The following is a 20,449-nucleotide window of genomic DNA, read 5'->3' as shown; positions in this document are numbered from 1 at the left end:
AATACATAAACATTTTAAAATATTTTCTACTCTAAACTTGATATTTGATATGTCTTCTTACATACAGTGATCTACGTTGAAAATATTGCTCACATACTCTAAGGTGAATATGAAGATAAGTAACAGTGGGGAATGGGGAATGTACAAGTACATTATGGTCTCTGTTGAATATACTTGGATGAATAGTTTGCCTTGGAAATGAACTGAAGTAATTCTGTCGTTTTTGAGATTGCATTCAAGCACTGCATTTCAAACTCTTTTGTTGACTCTGAGGACTACTCCATTTCTTCCAAGAGATTCTTGGCCACAGTAGTATATTGTATGTTGTCACCCTGCTTATTAAACTTATATGCAGAGTGCATCATACAAAATGCCAGGCTGGATGAATACAAGCTGGAATCAAGATTGCCAGGAGAAATACCAACAACCTCAGATATGCAGATGATGACCAATCTAATGGCAGAAAGTGAAGAGGAACTAAAGGGCCTCTTGAGGAGGGTGAAAAAGGAGAGTGAAAAAGCTGGCTTAAAACTCAACATTCTTAAAACGAAGATCATGGCATCTGGTCTGATCACTTCATGGCAAATAGATGGAGAAACAATGGAAACAGTGACAGACTTTATTTCTTGGGCTTCAAAATTACTGAGGACAGTGACTACAGCCATAAAATTAAAAGACATTTCCTCCTTGGAAGGAAAATTGTGAAAAACATAGATCGTGCATTAAGAAGCAGAGATATAACTTTGCTGACAAAAGTCCGTGTACTCAAAACTGTGATTTTTCTGGTAATCATGTGTGGATGTGAGAGTTGGACCATAAGGAAAGCTGAGCATCAGATAATTGATACCTTTGAATTGTAGTGCTGGAAAAAACTTTTGAGAGTCTCTTGGACTGCCAGGAGATCAAATCAGTCAATCCTAAAGGAAATCAATTTTGAATATTAATTGAAAAGAATGATGCTGAAGGTCCCATAGTTTGACTACCTGATGCGAGGGGCTGTCTCATTGGAAAAGACCCTGATGCTGAGAAACATTGAGGGCAGGAGAAGGGGGCAACAGAGATGGTTGTATATCACTGACTCATTGGCCATGAGTTTGAGAAAACTCTAGGAGATAGTGAAGGACAGGGAAACCTGGCCTGCTGCAGTCTATGTCGTCTCAAAGAGACATGACTTAGCAAGCGAACAACAACAGTGAATACACTGGTTACTGGAGCAGTGAACAACCTTCCCAGTGGTTGAATGCATTTTGTTCATAATATGTTCTTTCTCTGTCACTCCTTACCTGTCACTTTCCACTGATATGTGCTGTATTTCAGGCACTGAGTCTAGTTTTCTTGCCATTGTTATTGATTTCTGTCCCACTCAATTAAGTTCATATAAAAACACCTGTGGGATCTTGACATATGTTTGTGGCTAATAATTGCATTGATCTATCATGTCCTGGGCTAAGCAAAGGACAGTATGCTGCTGATTAAAAAAACTGAAGCTTATTAAAATTTATAGGAAGAGTAATTTGACTGATGATCAAATTAAGTAGCATGTAAAGTTTCAAAGATGGTGACTAGCTATTTTTATTAATCTAATTTTTGAGTATCAAATTTCATTGAATATCAAACAAAAATTAATACATATGATGTATACAATGTTGCGGATTCATGTTGATGTATGGCAAAACCAATACAATATTGTAAAGTAATTAGCCTCTAATTAAAATAAATACAGTTAAATTTAAAAAAATAAATGATAAACGTTGCATGAACACCCAGTTTAGATGATTTTACCTATATTGTATACATACATAGTATATGCGTATATACACACACATATATATGTTATATACATATATGCATGTATATGATTTTTTTAAAGAAATTAACCAATGTGATTGTGGAGAATGGCAAATCCTCCTAAACCTGCAAGATAAGCTGGCTAGCAAGAAATTCAGTTAAGAGCTAATGCTACAATCTTGAATCCAAAATCTACAGGGCAGGATAGCAAGCTGGTAATAAAGGCAGGTTTGAATTGTTTAATTTTTAAGAAATGTCAATCTTTGCTATCAAGGTTTTCAATTGATTGGATTAGACCCACCCATATTAAGGAGGGTAATATTATTTACTCAAATACTACTGATTTAATGTTAATCATCCATATATATATATGAATATATATATAAACATATATATATATACACACAACAGTACATAAACTGGTGCTTAAACAAACAAACTGCCACATAGCCTAGCCAAGTTGACATGTGAAAATAACCACCACAATCTGTGATGTTATCTCTCAAAATATTTTAGGATAACAAATTTAATTTTATTAGTTCAGCTCAGTTTAGTCACTCATTCATGTCTGACTCCTTGTGATCCTATGGACTGCAGCACGTAAGGTTTCTCTATCCATCACCAATGCCTGGATCTTGTTCAAACTCATGTCCATCAAGTCAGTGATGTCATCCAGCCATCTCATCCTCTATCATCCCCTTCTCCTGCCTTCACTCTTAACCAGCATCAGGGTCATTTCCAATGAGTCAGTTCTTCAAATCATATGGTCAAAGTAATGGAGCTTCAACTTCAGTCCTTCTGATGAATATTCAGGAGTGATTCCTTTTAGGATTGACTGGTTTGATCTCCTCGCTGTCCAATGGACTCAAAGAGTCTTCTCCAACACCACAGTTCACAACATCAATTCTCTGGTGCTCAGCTTTCTCTATTGTCCAAATCTCACATTCACACAGGACTAATGGAAACATCATAGCTTTGACTAGATGGAGCTTTGTTGGTAAAGTAATGTCTCTACTTTTAAATATGCTGTCTAGGTTGGTCATAGTTTTTCATCCAAGGAGCAAGGGTCTTTTAATTTCATGGCTAGAGTCACCATTTGCAGTGACTTTGGAGCCCAAGAAATAAAGTTTCTCACTGTTTCCATTGTTTCCTCATCTTTTTACCATGAGGTGATGGGACTAAATGCCATGCTTTTAGTTTTCTGAATGTTGAGTTTTAAGCCATCATTTTCATTCTTCTCTTTCACTTTCATAAAAATGCTCTCCAGTTGCTCTTTGCTTTCTGCAATAAAGGTGGTGTCATCTGCATGTCTGAGGTTATTGATATTTCGCCTTGCAATCTTGATTCCAGCTTGTGCTTCATCCAGCCCGGCATTTCACATGATGTACTCTGCATAAAATTTAAATAAGCAGGGTGACAATATACAGCCTTGATGCACTCCTTTCCCAATCTGGAACCAGTCCATTGTTCCACGTCCAGTTCTGACTGTTGCTTCTTGACCTGCGTGCAGATTTCTCAGGAGGCAGTTATGGTGGTCTGGTGTTCCCATCTCTTGAAGAATTTTTCACAGTTTGTTGTGATCCACACAGTCAAAGGCTTTAGTGTAGTCAATGAAGCAGAAGTAGATGTTTTTTTTCTGGGATTCTCTTGCTTTTTCTATGATCCAACGGATGTTAGCAATTTGATCTCTGGTTCCTCTGCCCTTTCTAAATCAAGCTTGAACATATGGAAGTTCTTGATTCACTTACTGTGGAAGTCTAGCTTGGAGAATGTTAACCATTACTTTGCTAGCATATGAGAGGAGAGCAATTATGCTATAATTTGAACATTTTTTGGCATTGCCTTTCTTTGGGATTGGAATGAAAACTGACCTTTTCTAGTCCTGTGGCCACTGCTGAGTTTTCCAAATTTGTTGACATATTGAATGCAGCATTCTCACAGCATTTAAGATTTGAAGTAGCTCATCTGGAATTAATTTTATCAATAATTGAGCATATTTTAGAGCCTGCGTTTGAGAATTCAGTACTGAAATTTTTAAGACAACCAAGGCCATAGTATCAAAATTTTTGACAAATCATGTTCATATTTTGGCATTTTAAGTGTTAACAATTTGTTTAAAGTGTCCATTTGTAATTAAAAATTTTACAAATTAAAATTTGTAATTTTACAAATTAAAATATGTAATTAGATAATTGCTTATATTCGTGAGTTTAAACTGAAATCTTTGTAAGCTTATATATAAAATGGGATCATTTAGAATGAAAACTCCCTGAAGGCAGGGATTTTCTTCCCCTTCAGTTCAGTTCAGTTCAGTCGCTCAGTCGTGTCTGACTCTTTGCGACCCCATGAATCGCAGCACGCCAGGCCTCCCTGTCCATCACCAACTCCCGGAGTTCACTCAGACTCATGTCCATCGAGTCTGTGATGCCATCCAGCCATCTCATCTTCGGTCGTCCCCTTCTCTTCCTGCCCCCAATCCCTCCCAGCATCAGACTCTTTTCCAATGAGTCAACTCTTGGCATGAGGTGGCCAAAGTACTGGAGTTTCAGCTTTAGCATCATTCCTTTCAAAGAAAGCCCAGGACTGATCTCCTTCAGAATGGACTGGTTGGATCTCCCTCCAGTCCAAGGGACTCTCAGGAGTCTTCTCCAACACCAAAGTTCAAAAGCATCAATTCTTCGTTGCTCAGCCTTCTTCACAGTCCAACTCTCACATCCATACATGACCACAGGAAAAACCATAGCCTTGACTAAATGGACCTTAGTCGGCAAAGTAATGTCTCTGTTTTTGAATATGCTATCTAAGTTGGTCATAACTTTTCTTCCAAGGATTAAGTGTCGTTTAATTTCATGGCTGCAGTCACCATCTGCAGTGATTTTGGAGCCCAAAAAAGTAAAATCTGACACTGTTTCCCCATCTATTTCCCATGAAGTCATGGGACCAGATGCCATGATCTTCGTTTTCTGAATGTTGAGCTTTAAGCCAACTTTTTCACTCTTCACTTTCACTTTCATCAAGAGGTTTTTTAGTTCCTCCTCACTTTCTGCCATAAGGGTGGTGTCATCTGCATATCTGAGGTTATTGATATTTCTCCTGGTAATCTTGATTCCAGCTTGTGTTTCTTCCAGTCCAGCGTTTCTCATGATGTACTCTGCATATAAGTTAAATAAGCAGGGTGACAATATACAGCCTTGACGTACTCTTTTTCTTATTTGGAACCAGTCTGTTGTTCCATGTCCAGATCTAACTGTTTTTCCAGTGAAAGTGAAGTTGCTCATTCATGTCTGACTCTTTGCGACCCCATGGACTGCAGCCTGCCAAGCTCCTCTCTCCATGGGATTTTCTAGGCAACAATAGTGGAGTGGGCCACCATTTCCTTCTCTAGGGGATCTTCCCAACCCAGGGATCAAACTCAGGTCTCCCAAATTTTAGGCAGATGCTTTTTTTTTTTACCATCTGAGCCATCAGGGAAGTCTAATAGTCATATATAAATGGAGAGTTGGGCTATAGTGACAGCTGAGTGGTGAAGAACTGATTCTTTTGAACTGTGGTGTTGGAGAAGGCTCTTGAGAGTCCCTTGGACTGCATGGAGATCCAACCCATCAATCCTAAGAAATCAGTCCTGAATAAACATTGAAAGGATTGATACTGAAGCTGAAACTCCAATACTTTGGTCACCTCATGCAAAGAACTGACTCATTGAAAAAGACCCTGATGCTGGGAAAGATTGAAGACAGGAGGATGAGATGGTTGGATGGCATTACTGTCGAGATGGACATGAGTTTAGTAGGCTCTGGGAGCTGGTGATGGACAGGGAGGCCTGGTGTGTTGCAGTCCATGGGGTCACAAGGGGTCGGACACCACTGAGTGACTGAACTGAACTGACACAAGATGTAATAAACACAGATTAAGAACAACTCATTCTGCCTAGGGAAAACCCTAACAGGTTTCAAAGAAGAGTTAATGATGAAATTGCCTTGTGATAGATGAATAAGAGTTTTTTAGGAATATGAGGAGAAAGAATCTCACAGCAGAGGGAAGAAAAGTAATATTAGAAGGGAGGCTTTGAAAAGCATGATGTGTTTGGGGAAGAAAATGTAAAAATGTAATCTGCGGTGTTGGAATACACATTATAGCATAAATTAAAAATTATTTTCAGATTTCAACAGTCCAGAAAATAGTTCGATCATGACCAGTATGAATTAATCCAACTAGCTTGTTTCATAATAGCAATAAAGAAGGGAAAGGAGTAGACAGTAGGGGTATGTGAGGGAAACTAGGGGATCAGGTAGGTGGTAAACATGACGTCCAACCAGGAAGTCAGGAGACTGAGATTGGTAGAGGAGCTAGAGAATGGCAGACAAGGAAGTGTCCTTCCATAAATGTGAATGATACATTTACCAACTGATAGGAGAAAAATTGGGCTTCCCTGGTGGCTGAGCTTCCCCAGTGACTCAGCAATAAATAAGTAAATAATCCACCTGCAATGCAGGAGCCACAAGAGACACAGGTTCAATTTCTGGGTTGAGAAGATCCCCTGGAGGAGGGTGTGGCAACCCCCTACAGTATTCTTGCCTGGAGAATCCCATGGACAGAGGAGCCTGGCAGGCCAAAGTCCACATGGTCACAAAGTCAGAAATGACTGAAGCAACAGTGCACACACACACGCAGAAGAACAATTAACGATAACCTTATGTTTAAAGATGAATTGTGCTGTCTCTGTGTAGTAAATCCTACCTGCTGACAAGCAAGTTTCTCTAGATAAGAACTAACAATAAACCTGACTCTATGAAAACTTGTGGAAACAGCCTCCAACTTTCTGCTTAACACTCTACTACTACCTTATGTCATCAGCCCCAAACTCTTCAGGTATATGGCATCCTGTGCCTGTATGTACCAGATGTTCTTAGGCTATTTTTTGATTGCCTCAAGATCTCCATAATGGTGCTTTCTCTGTACAGGCTTATCCTATGTGGGCAGAAACATATTATGTGCCAATCTTTCCCTCCTTCTTCATCTGTCTTCCCTGTTCTGTGTCCTCAGTTCACTTCAGTCCCTCAGTCGTGTCCAACTCTTTGTGACCCCATGTACTGCAGCACACCAGGCTTCCCTGTCCATCACCAACTTCCATAGCTTGCTCAAACTCATGTCTATTGAGTCGGTGATGCCATCCCAATTCTCCCTCCCAATATATATCAAATATGTCTACTCCTTTCTGTACAAAGTATCTTTGCCTTAGTTTGGCCTCCATCCTTCAATGGTTCCCTATTACTGACAGTATAAAATTCAAATTGTAATGATAATGGTCTGAAATAAGTTAATGGCAGTTTCAAAATAACTAAACTTTATGAATTTGTTTATACTTTGAAAGAATCTGCCCTGTTATATCAGCAAGTTATGAAATGCATGAATAAAAATGATACTGGTTGTATTAAAATGTTTATGGAAGCAGCAGGTTGGATGTGACATTTTGTAAATTTAAAGACAAGTAATAACACAGACATAAGAACTTGTTCAATTGATGTAATGTCTGCAAAAAAAAAAAACAATTAAAAATACCATTAAAATGCTGAATTTGAACATATACTTGTGCTTTCTCTAAACTGTTAGTAGCAAAACTCCTTTTTTTAATGAGGTGCCATACAATTTCAGTGATAATTATGTAATTAATCTGAATGGTCTTGAATAGACTTTTTGAATTAATTTGTCCATCTTTTCTGCAGAAAAGCTAACCTTTGAATACAAAATTTTTTAGAGTAACAATCAGAGAAATTTCTATAATTCCCTACAAACTTTGTGAGTTTTTTCTTCCTGTTTTAGACCCATAGGGCCTGATTTTCAGTTTAAAACTTATCAAATGACTTTATGTGTGCCTTTGGGCAAGTCCACAATATTGTATGTGCCTCAGTGTTTTCATCTATAAAGTGATGATGATGGTGGTGGTGATAATTTCTTATAAGGTTGTTGTGATCAATAACATGATGTATGTGAACCATTTAGCACAGCTCCTATCACATGGTAAGTTTCTTTTTTAATATAAATTTATTTTAATTGGAGGCTAATAGGTCCGTCTAGTCAAGGCTATGTTTTTTCCAGTAGTCATGAATGGATGTGAGAGTTGGACTATGAAGAAATCTGAGCGCTGAAGAATTGATGCTTTTGAACTCTGGTATTGGAGAAGACTCTTGAGAGTCCCTTGGACTGCAAGGAGATCCAACCAGTCTATTCTAAAGGAGATCAGTCCTGGGTGTTCATTGGAAGCACTGGTGTTAAAGCTGAAACTCCAGTACTTTGGCCACCCCATGTGAAGAGTTGACTCATTGGAAAAGACTCTGATGCTGGGAGGGATGGGGGCAGGAGGAGAAGGGGACGACAGAGGATGAGATGGCTGGATGGTATCATGGACTAGATGGAGGTGAGTTTGAGTGAACTCTGGTAGACGGTGATGGACAGGGAGGCCTGGGGTGCTGCAATTCATGGGGTTGCAAAGAGTCAGACATGACTGAGCGACTAAACTGAACTGAATTACTTTACAATATTGTATTAGTTTTGTCATACATCAACATGAATCCGCCGCCACCCCCCTCCCACCTCCTTCCTCATACCATCCTTCTGGGTCATCCCAGTGCACACATGGTAAGTTTCATTCAGTATTATCTGTCATTATTATCACTATTATAATTTTCATATGCTTTGTATGAGATCTTTCCAACAAACTTTAAAATTTTATTAACTACTTTCCATTTTTCAAACCACTCTGTCATCAATGTTTTTAAATTAATAACATTTTGAGTTCTCACTAAACCTAATATGACTCAACCACAGAGAATACAAATAAGCATGGAGAAGAGAAATGGTATCAATCAGAATAGATTATATTATCATGCAACAACAATCAATACACAAACCTAATTTAAAATGATGAAAGTTTATTTCTCGTTCATTCTACAGGTTCAGTACAAATCATCAGGGCATCTGTGATCATCATAGTCACTAAAGATCTCAGGCTGATGGCACAACCATCAGAACATTGTTAGTCACCATTGTTGTTCAGTTGCTAAGTTGTTTCCGGTTCTGTGACACCATAGACTGCAGCGGGCTAGGCTTCCCTGTCTTTTACTATCTCCCAGAGTTTGCTCAAACTCATGTGCATTGAATCAGTGATGACATCCAACCATCCCACCCTCTACTGCCCTCTTCTACTTTTTCCTTCAATGTTTCCCAACACCAGGGTCTTTTCTAATGAGTTGACTCTTTGTAACAGGTGGCTAAAGTATTGGAGCTTCAGCATCCATCTTTCCAATGAATAGTCAGGGTTGATTTCCTTTAAAATTGACTGGTTTGATCTCCCTCCACTCCAAGGGAATCTCAAGAGTCTTCTCCAGCACCACAATACAAAAGCATCAATTTTTCGGTGCTCAGCCTTCCTTATGGTCCAACTGTCACATGCATACATGGCTACTGGAAATACCATAGCTCTGACTATGTGGACCTTTTTTGGTAAAGTGATGTCTCTGCTGTTTAATACATTGTCTAGGTTTGTCACAGCTTTTATTCCAAGGAGCAAGCAACTTTTAATTTTGTGGTTGCTGTCACTGTCCACAGTCATTTTGGAGCCTAAGAAAATAAAATCTGTCACTCTTTCCACTTTTTCCCCATCTATTTACCATGAAGTGATGGGATTGGATGCCATGACCTTAATTTTTTTGAATGTTGAGTTTTAAGCTAGCTTTTTCATTCTCACTATATCAAAAGGGAAAAAGAAAACACTGGAGAATCTTATATCAACTATTCAATACTGTGCAATGTCATGGGATGTCTCTGACTCAAAATCATTGCCCAAAACTAATCCCATGGCTCTACCCAAATGCAAGAAGTCCAGGAAGTGTAATCTTATCATGTGTGCAAGATGGAGAGGCAGATATATATCACAAACAACATGAATCTGACTATAGTCAGATTCAAACATATCCTAAACTTGGGTAGATATTATTAGATAAATGTCCCGTTGAAGGACTGTTGAAGTCTTTCTGTTGATTCCTAGGGATTTTATATTCTGACATTTACTATTAATGAGTGAAGTAATAACACTGTATTTCACCCCATTAAATTGAACAGGATGTAACACAATCGAATCATTTACTCACATTCCTTATGATCACTTCTTTAGAAGTATTCCCTACCACTTGAACATAAGTTAAAAAATTGGAGTGGCTCAACCTTTAAACTGTATCGAATCTAAAAGAGAAATACAACTAAGAATTTCATCACTAGTTGACATGAGGAACCTATGCTAATTCTCAAGTTCCTGCTTGAGTAACTGGGTAGGTAGTAGGTTGAGATAAGGGTGAGAGTAGCATATTTGGATGACTGTAAAAATTAGATGATGAATTCAATTTTGCCTTTATGATATTTGTAGCTAGGGAAATCAGTCTGGATTGGTTATGGAATTTGTGGAATCAGCATTGTACCAGTTAAAATATTTAACACCATTAGTACTAATAAAATAATCAAGAATGAATGTATAACACTGAAAAGAGTATAGGTACAAGGATAAAACTCCATGGAATAACAAACAACCAAGATGTATATCACCTGGTAAATGAACATATTAATTTGTGATATTAATACATTCACATAAAATAGGGCTCCCCAGGTGGCACAGTGATAAGGAATCCATCTGCTAATGCAGGAGACAGAGGATACCCAGGTTCCATCTCTGGCATTATAAAAGTTCTTGAGCACAGCTAAGATTAGCAGAAATGGATTTGCAGTGATGCCTATGTGCACTGCTCTGTCCTTCTCCAGTAGTTCTCATAAACCTGGACATAATTGGGTGGGAAAGTAGATAAGAGAACTGACTGAGAAATCTAAGGCATGATCGGTGAGGGTAATAGAAGGACAATTAGAATATGGCAAGAGGAATAATAATGGGAAATGTGATACTGAATATATAGCAAAGGAACTGAAGACTGAAAAGAGCTGATAAGTTGAGAAAAATGGACAGGTTAAACAGCTAAAATTCTTGACGAAATAAGAAAGGAAGTGAGTTGGAAGAATTGCAGATTTGTATTAGAATAGTAGGGATTACCTGGTAGCTCAGCTGGTAATGTGACCCTGGTTTGATTCCTGGGTCAGGAAGATATTCTGGAGAAGGGATAAGCTATCCACTCCAGTATTCTTGAGCCTCCCTGGTGGCTCAGCTGGTAAAGAATCTGCCTGCAGTGTGGGAGACCTACATATTGCAGTTTAGGACATAAAATCTGAAGCAGTACTGGACATGGATGAATGACTGTGATATGAAAGCTCTCCAAGTTGAAGTAAAGATACTGTGATGTTAGAATGGTAGGTGAATTATCTACATGGACTTTATCAATGCTGATATCAGTATTTGGGATGGAGAGACTGTGCTCTAGGTACCAGAATCTTCAAAAGTGACTAAAAGGTCAGTGGATGAATAAGGCAAGGAAGGGCAAAAGATGGTAGGTAATATAGGTAGGTAATATAGCTGGATACTACAGGCCTCAAGGATGAATGGTTTTCAACTATAGATGGAGGAGTAATTATATTATCTATTATATTTGTATTGTAAATAAAAGCTTATCATCTCATATATAGATAGAAATGCATATACTTCCAGGAAATAAAATTTAATGATCTAGTAAACAACATGAAAATAAATGTTAAATACAAATATGTATGTGATGCTCTCAGATGTCACCTAGTTTTAAGTCAACTCTGGATAAAATATGACTCCAGTATACTTGCTGTAAATTCATTTCAACAACTAATATCTCATTAATAAAAATCATTGAGAAGTTCTTGCCTCATAATGGTTATACAACACACAATATATTCTGCAATAGAGTAAAACTATTAGTTTTTAAAGATTGGTCTCTGAAAGCCCTTGAAATTGATACACCCATAATATTAATCAATATATTCTTTTTTTAAAAAAATCAATATATTCTAAACATGAAGGTGATGCTATGGATTTATCATAAGTTTCATATATTAAGTTCATACTAAGCAGTTAATCTGAATTGCTTATTCATATTAAGCAGCGGAGTGATATTTCTGGGTTACTGGTCTCTTAGGAATATAGATTTTACATGACAATCTAGATGAAGGATGTGATCATGACCAGAGGACAGTATAATTATGACTAGTACATTAAATACCTTATTTTAATCCAGGTACCTTACTTTAATTGAATATCTTACTTTAATCTTACTTTTACAACAGGTCCCTACCCTGAGTCTGCTGTTCTCAGGAAGTATTCCTAGGTGCTGATCCTTTCCAACTTCCTGTTACTCCCAAAACATTACCATTAGACCATCTTTGTTCTGTAGAGTTTTTTGCCAATTATGTGAATATTCTATATCTTCACTGTCCAGTATGGTGTGACTGGCCACATTTGCCAACTGAGCACTTAAAAGGGGCTAGTGTGACTGAGGGGTTAAACTTTTATATTTCTTAATTTTAAACATTTTAAATTTGAATTTAAGGAAATCTTATGTGGCTAGAGGTTCTCATGTTAGAGAACATATCTTTAGACTTTGTTAGATTATCTAAAAACAGATTTCATGCTAACAAGTAAATGTTTGATCTATGATCTATCCTTGCAACTGGATTTGAAGGTACAGTTTTAGGGTAACATTATAAGTACAATTCTTTAAAACAAAGGATTGATACTATAATGATGAAATGGGAGGTACTTTTACAAAGTGACACAGCAGGAAATTTAGGGATATAGGTTTTACATAATGGCCAGAAAATTCCATTGGTGTGGTAGTAGTTTAGTCATTAAGTTGTGTCTGACTCTTGCAACCCCATGGACTGTAGCTCTCCAGGCTTCTGTGTCCATGGGATTTCCCAGGCAAGAATACAGAGTGGGTTGCCATTTCTTTCTCTGGGGTTGCCATTTTCTTTCTCTGGGGTTGCCATTTCTTCCCAATTCAGGGGTCAAACCCATGTTTTCTGTGTCTCCTGCATTGCAGGCACGTTCTCTACTGCTGACCCAACAGGGAATCTGAAAATTCCATTATGAACAGAGGAGTCTGGTGGGCTACAGTCCATAGGGTCACAAAGAGTTGGACATGACTGAAGCGACTTAGCATGCAGCATGCAGGCAATAATCACTTATGCTAGCATAAAAGATTGACCTTGATAGCATAGGTTGATTTTTTAAGAGCCTCAGTTTGCTGAGAAGTCAGAGTTCTTACCTCACTAATGTATGAGGTCAATATATTTGCATTACCACCTATTTCTCAAGCCAAAATTGTACTACTCACCATTATATATATATAAGTACATGTACTTTGAGATACAGTTTGGGGATGTTAGTAATAATCTTGAAAGACAGGTGAACTTAAGGGAGAAAGAGTCCCCATATTCCAGTTGGTCATGTAAAGCAAGTCTCTTGACATTTCAACATTCTTCTTTTCCCCCTTCCATACACCACCAAACTGAAAATTGTGGCGAGCAGGGGTGCAAGGCTCTTCTCTTTATTAGACTCAGAAGTACTGAAGTATTAGAGCATATGACATTGAAACCGTTTCCAATGCTTCTGGAATAACACCTTTGAAATTCAACTCATTTACTTACTATGGATTGCAGTTTTATCTCTTGCTATTCCCCGATATGAACTCCCTCCAATTACACTGTTTAATTCTTTACCTAATAAATGCATCTTGCACCTTTTATATCTCTTGCTTTTCTTCTTCCAGTCTCCCTTTGAGTCTCAGAATTAATTTTCTTACTTTAAAATGGGGCAGGTAGTGATTGAATCATTGTACTTTTTTAAGGATTTATATTTTGTATGAAAAATAGACAACAAAACACCTGGCACACGATGAATATACAATAAATGTTTAAATGCTAGAGGATTTTTTTCTTCCTGTTTTCTTCCTTCCTCTAAACACCACCATAATTTTTGCCATTTATATTATATCACTTTCTAACAGATCTTTATATAACTTCAACCAGAATGTAATTTCCTTGAAAGCAGTGAGGGGAGGCATTTTATAGATATAGTTGTATTTATTACATAGCAGGTGCTTAATAAATAAATGTTTCTCAGTTGGTTTTTAGGGATCTTTGGAAGAAAAGTTATGACTAACCTAGATAGCATATTCAAAAGCAGAGACATTATTTTACTAAGGTCTGTCTAGTCAAGCTATGGTTTTTCCTGTGGTCATGTATGGATGTGAAAGTTAGACTGTGAAGAAGGCTGAACGCTGAAGAATCGGTGCTTTTGAACTGTGGTGTTGGAGAAGACTCGAGAGTCACTTAGACTGGAAGGAGATCCATTCTGAAGGAGATCAGCCCTGGGTTTTCTTTGGAAGGAATGATGCTAAAGCTGAAACTCCAGTACTTTGGCCACCTCAAGCGAAGCATTGACTCACTGGAAAAGACTCTGATGCTGGGAGGGATTGGGGGCAGGAAGAGAAGGGGACAACAGAGGATGAGATGGCTGGATGGCATCACTGACTCGATGGACGTGAGTCTGAGTGAACTCCGGGAGTTGGTGATGGACAGGGAGGCCTGGCATGCTGCGATTCATGGGGTCACAAAGAGTTGGACACGACTGAGCAACTGAACTGAACTGAACTGAGTAATATACTAGAACAATATACAATGACTACACAAGGTTATATGCAAGATGACTATGGACAAGTTCCTTAACATCTCCAAATCTCTATCTTTTCATGTGTAACATGGAGATAATAATAATATTTAATTTAAAATGTTATTGTAGAAAGAAGAAAAATCTAAGCATGGGAAGAAATTAAGGTTAGGTTGATATCACATCTAAGTTTATGGGTGTTTAGTTCAGGAGAGATTTTGACAAATGACTGTCCAGAAGAGAATAACCAGGGATATAAGTTATTTTGTTGTCCATGTGGTGCAGTGACAAAGAATTCGCCTGCCAATGCAGGAGATGCAAAAGATGCGGGTTTGAGCCCTGAGTCAGGAAAATTCTCTGGAATAGGAAATGGCAACACATTCCAATGGCAACACACTTGCCTGGAAAATTCCATGGAAAAAGGAGCCTGGCGGGCTACATTTCATGGAGTTGCAAAGAGTCCGTCCTGACTGAGCAGGTCACATGCATGAAGTACGTAGATTAAACATGGGCGGGGGCACAGGGTGGGGGGGGGGTGTTGAATGACACCATCAGTTTTTAGCTGTGTGAGGAATTGTATTTGGCAGAAGAAACAATTAACTCTACCTTGCTCCAAAGAGCAAAATAGGACTATTGGGAAAGTTATAGCGATAAAGGCTTAAATCACTTCAATTTGATTCGCCTATATAATGTAGTAGAAGGAGCCTGAGGAAAGGAATTAAAACACTTAGATTCTAATTTCAGCTTTGCATTTATGCATCTGTGCAATCTTGGACAAGTTATTTATCATTTGAAGTCTCAGTTTCCAATATCAAAAATGAAGCTGCTTAACCAAAAATTCTCAAATGTTTGAACCTGAATATTCTAAGATTTTAACTTACAAAAGAGAGAAAAATTTCTTCCCTTTAAAAGACATACTTGATAGAATGTTTTCTATGATATAAATAAGGCAATTGAATTTCAATAATTATTATGATTGTGGACTAAGCTGGATTTGTATTAAGTCATAAGTCTAAAAAATTATGGTAGTTCCTTATTATTCCTCTAACAAATATTTAATGTATAACTCAGTGGTTCATATAAAGTAACCTATCCAGTGCTTTGATTTTTGAATAAGGTATTAAATAATAGCTAAGGCAAAGACCTGGAACAATACTGAAAGTACATGTAGCTCTGTACTGTGAAAGCTTTGTTATTAAATAGAGTGGAAAAAAAATAGAGTGGCAGTCTTTGTACAATTCTTAGAACAAATGGATGATAATTTTTTGTAAGAAACAAAGATGTCAGAAATTTTTAAAAAAGAGAGAAAAAATGATTAAAATGAGTGTTGTTTATTACAAGTCTGGTATTCCAGATTTAAATTGCTACATGTTGTGAAAAGGAAAAAGCAGTTTCAAATTTCATCACTTCCTTAACGGACGTGAGTGTAGTTCCTAGAATGTCAATAACCCAAAGCTACCAAACTATTGAACAATGTATTAAAATTTCATGATATAGTTTCTTTAGCAGCAGTTTTACTCTGGTAAACTATCATTCAAGAAAATACAAGACCAAGCTTCTAAGAAGTGTTTACAAGGCCTTATATTGTTGAGCCTAATTTTCAGATTGTATCGAAGGTCAAAGCAATTCATGGTACCCTCATCATTCAGGAAAACTACCCTCCAAGCAAAACACAAGCAGAAGAACATCATTAAAACAAATGTGGAAATATATAATTTTTTATTTGCGAATTAGCTTCTTTCATGGTGGTATTATCTTTATACAGGCATATAGGTATTTTTTTCTACCTTGTGAGAGCTCTATGCAACACTATAAAGAGAACATTAGCATTAAGGCAAGAGACTGTCCAAGATCACACAGTTTAATCAACAAATATTGAAAATCTACTATGGGCTAGGCCCTGTGGAAGGTACAAAGCAATTAGAAGGTATGATCCTTGCCTTTAAGAAACTTATAATTTGATTAGTGAGGCAGGTCTAAAATAATTAAAGCAAAATGAATGATAAAAGATATCATGTGATCAAAAACCTATAGGAGGAGAACTGAAGGAGCATTTTACTCAAACCTCCATGGAGGAGAAGAGTGGTAAGATATACTTTTAAAGATGGATGGAGTACAGAGAAGGGTTTTTTATTAGAGGTCCTGAAAGTGACATACTTTGTTTCTGCTCACATTCTTTGGCCAAATTTGGTCCCTGGGCCACATGGAACTGCAAAGAAGCCTGGGAAATGCAGCCTACTTATGCAACCAGGAGGAAAAAGAAAAAAAAATTGTCACAGATGTAAGTCACAGAGAATGATCCATCTCTTATTACTGTATTTATTGTATTTCAATCAGATAGGATACTCTAAATAACTTCTTTAGTTTTTCATATCTGTCTATATAGTATATTAGTCTACAGATACTTTCTAAACCTATTTTTGACCTAAAACATTTTTAGATTATTCATAATGCTGTACTGTGCTTAATTTGCTCAGTCATATCTGACTCTTTTTGACCCAATGGACTGTACCTGCCAGGCTCATCTGTCTATGGGGATTCTCCAGGCAAGAATACTGCAGTGGGTTTCCATGCCCTCCTCAAGGAGATCTTCCCAACTCAGGGATCAAACCCAGGTCTCCCACATTGCAAGCAGATTCTTTAACATCTGAGCCATGAGAAAAGCCTACGTAGCTTTACTTTTTTTTTAATATGTGTAGGAAATAATTTTCACCACAAAATGCCATATCTAGATACCTTTTTTCCTTCTCTTCATGTTTTGTAAAAATTAAAGTTCTCATTATACCTAGAAGTATTGTTATTGTTAAATGGGAAAAAGTAAGCTACTTATATACATATATATATGTGTGTCTTTTTTTTTACTTTTAAATTGGAGTATAATTGCTTTACAATGTTGTGTAAATTTCTGCTATACAACAATGTGAATCATCCCTCCCTCCCAACCCCCATCCCATCCCTGTAGGTCATCGCAGAGCACCAAGCTAAGCTCTCTGTGCTATACAGCAACTTCCTGTTAGTCAGGGTTTTTTAAAATATATATATATATTTATTTTATTTAAAAAATAATTGCTTTACAGAAGCTTGTTGTTTTCCGTCAAACCTCAACATGAATCAGCCATAGATGTACATATATCCCCTCCCTTTTGAACTGCCCTTCCATCTCCCTCCCCATTCCACTCCTCTAGGTTGATACAGAGCCCTTGTTTGAGTTTCCTGAGCCACACAGCAAATTCCTATTAGCTATGTATTTAACATATGGAAGATGATACCACCCTTATGGCAGAAAGTGAAGAGGAACAAAAAAGCCTCTTGATGAAAGTGAAAGTGGAGAGTGAAAAAGTTGGCTTAAAGCTCAACATTCAGAAAACGAAGATCATTGCATCCGATCCCATCACTTCATGGGAACTAGATGGGGAAACAGTGGAAACAGGGGCTCCAAAATCACTGCAGATGGTGATTGCAGCCATGAAATTAAAAGACTCTTACTCCTTAGAAGAAAAGTTATGACCAACCTAGATAGTATATTCAAAACCAGAGACATTACTTTGCCGATTAAGGTACATCTAGTCAAGGCTATGGTTTTTCCTGTGGTTATGTATGGGTGTGAGAGTTAGACTGTGAAGAAGGCAGAGCACCAAAGAATTGATGCTTTTGAACTGTGGTGTTGGAGAAGACTCTTGAGAGTCCCTTGGACTGCAAGGAGATCCAACCAGTCCATTCTGAAGGAGATCAGTTCTGGGTGTTCTTTGGAAGGAATGATGCTAAAGCTGAAACTCCAGTACTTTGGCCACCTCATGCCAAGAGTTGACTCATTGGAAAAGACTTTGATGCTGGGAGGGATTGAGGGCAGGAGGAGAAGGGGACTACAGAGGATGAGATGGCTGGATGGCATCACTGACTCCATGGACGTGAGTCTGAGTGAACTCTGGGCTCAGGGACTGATGGACAGGTAGGCGTGGTGTGCTGCAATTCATGGGGTCTCAGAGAGTTGGACACGACTGAGCGACTGAACTGAACTGAATGTAAGTTTCCATGTTACTCTTTCCATACATCTCACCCTCTCCTTCCCTCTGCCCATGTCCATAAGTCTATTCTCTATGTCTGTTTCTCCATTGCTGCTCTGTAAACAAATTTTTCAGTATCATTTTTCTAGATTCCATATATATGCGTTAGAATATGATATTAGTCTTTCTCTTTCTGACTTACTTCACTCTGTATAATAGGTTCTAGGTTCATCCACCTCATTAGAACTGACTCAAATATGTTCCTATTTATATTAGTCTTTCTCTTTCTGACTTACTTCACTCTGTATAATAGGTTCTAGGTTCATCCACCTCATTAGAACTGACTCAAATATGTTCCTATTTAAGGCTGAGTAATATTCCATTGTGTATATGTACAAAAACATCTTTATCCATTCATCTGTTGATGGACATCTAGGTTGCTTCCATGTTCTAGTGACTGTAAATAGTGCTGCAATGAACAATCACATACATGTGTCCTTTTCAATTTTTGTTTCCTCAGGGTATATGCCTTGGGATTTCTGGGTCATATGGTGGTTTTACTCCTAGATTTTAAGGAATCTCCATACCGTCTTCCATAGTGGCTCTATTAATTTACATTCCCAACAACAGTGCAAGACGGTTTTGTGTTTCTTTATGTATGGTGTTAGGAAGTGTTCTAATTTCATCCCTTTACTGTCCAGTTTTCCCAGCACCATTTATTGAAGAGGCTCTATTTGCTCCATTGTATATTCTTGCCTCCTTTGTGAAAAATAAGGTACCCATAGGCGCAAGGGTTAATTTCTGGGCTTCCTATCTTGTTCTGTTAGTCTAGATTTCTGTTTTTGTGCCAGTACCATACTGTCTTGATGACTGTAGCTGTGTAGTATAATCTGAAGTCAGGAAGGTTGATTCCTACGGCTCCATTCTTCTTTCTCAAGACTGCTTTGGCTATTAAGGGTCTTTTGTGTTTCCAAATGAACTGTGAATTTTTTTGTTCTAGTTTTGGGAAAAGTGTCATTGGTAATTTAATAGGGATCATATTGAATCTGTAGATTTCATTTGGTAGTATAGTCATTTTCACAATATTAACTCTTCCCATCCAGAATCATAGAATATCTCTCCCTCTGTTTATATCATCTTTGATTTCTTTCATTAGTGTCTTATAATTTTCTGTGTACAGTTCTTTTGTCTCCTTAGGTAAGGTTATTCCTAGATATTTAATTCTTTTTATTGCAACGGTGAATGGGATTGATTGTTTAATTTCTCTTTATTATTTTTCATTGTTAGTATATAGAAATGAAAGTGATTTCTGTGCATTGATTTCATATCCTGCAACTTTGCTAAATTCACTGATTAGCTCTAGTAATTTTTTGATACTATCTTTGGGTTTTAGCTATCAGTTTTATAAAGGGTAGTGTCGGAGAAGGCAATGGCACTCCACTCCAGTACTCTTGCCTGGAAAATCCCATGGATGGAGGAGCCTGGTGGGCTACAGTCCATGAGGTAGCTAAGATTTGGACATGACTGAGTGACTTCAATTTCACTTTTCACTTTCCACTTTCATGCATTGGAGAAGGAAATGGCAACCCACTCCAGTGTTCTTGCCTGGAGAATCCCAGGGACGGGGGAGCCTGGTGGGCTGACATCTATGGGGTTACACAGAGTCAGACACGACTGAAGCGACTTGGCAGCAGCAGTGTATATATATATATCAGTGCTACTTTCTCAATTCATCTCACCTACTCCTTCTCCTACTGTGTCATTGCCACAAGTCTATTCTCTACATCTGCATCCCTATTCCTGCTCTGCAAATAGGTGTATCTGTACTGTTTTTTAGATTTCATATATATGTGTTAATATACAAGATTCTTTTTCTGACTTACTTCACTTTGTATGACAGTCCCTAGGTTCATCCACATCACTACAAATGACCCAATTTTATTCCTTTTTATGGGTGAGTAATATTCCATTGTATAGATGTAACACATCTTCTTTATCCATCAACAGACATTTAGGTTGCTTCCATGCC

Source organism: Ovis aries, chromosome X, assembly GCF_016772045.2.
Source record: "Ovis aries strain OAR_USU_Benz2616 breed Rambouillet chromosome X, ARS-UI_Ramb_v3.0, whole genome shotgun sequence".
Lineage (NCBI taxonomy): Eukaryota > Metazoa > Chordata > Mammalia > Artiodactyla > Bovidae > Ovis > Ovis aries.
This window is presented reverse-complemented; position numbering follows the sequence as displayed.